Below are 771 nucleotides of genomic sequence, written 5' to 3' on the forward strand. Positions count from 1 at the left end.
CTCTTCTCTGTCTCCCCCCCTCTTCTCTGTCCCCCCCTCTTCTCTGTCCCCCCCCTCTTCTCTGTCTCCCCCCCTCTTCTCTGTCTCCCCCCCTCTTCTCTGTCTCTCTCCCCCCTCTTCTCTGTCTCTCCCCCCCTCTTCTCTGTCTCTCCCCCCTCTTCTCTGTCTCCCCCCCTCTTCTCTGTCTCTCCCCCCCTCTCTGTCTCTCCCCCCCTCTTCTCTGTCTCTCCCCCCTCTTCTCTGTCTCCCCCCCTCTTCTCTGTCTCTCCCCCCCTCTTCTCTGTCTCTCCCCCCTCTTCTCTGTCTCCCCCCCTCTTCTCTGTCTCTCCCCCCTCTTCTCTGTCTCCCCCCCTCTTCTCTGTCTCCCCCCTCTTCTCTGTCTCTCCCCCCCTCTTCTCTGTCTCCCCCCCTCTTCTCTGTCTCCCCCCTCTTCTCTGTCTCCCCCCCTCCTCTCTGTCTCCCCCCACTTCTCTGTCTCCCCCCCTCTTCTCTGTCTCTCCCCCTCTTCTCTGTCTCTCCCCCCTCTTCTCTGTCCCCCCCCTCTTCTCCGACACCTCTCACTCACGGCTTCATTAGTGCATGGAAGCTTCTGGCTGAGATACTCATGCAGCTGTTGCACTAGCATCGTGTGTAGCTGAACCAGACACCTTGGATGGCCTTGGTATAACCCCGTAACCTCCCCCCCTAATCCTGAATTTCCCCATTGTGGGACGAATAAAGGTATATCTTATCTTAACCCCCGAATCTTTCCCGATCGAGAATCAAACTACG

The sequence above is a fragment of the Osmerus eperlanus genome, chromosome 11 (genome assembly GCF_963692335.1).
Source record: "Osmerus eperlanus chromosome 11, fOsmEpe2.1, whole genome shotgun sequence".
Classification (NCBI taxonomy): Eukaryota; Metazoa; Chordata; class Actinopteri; order Osmeriformes; family Osmeridae; genus Osmerus; species Osmerus eperlanus.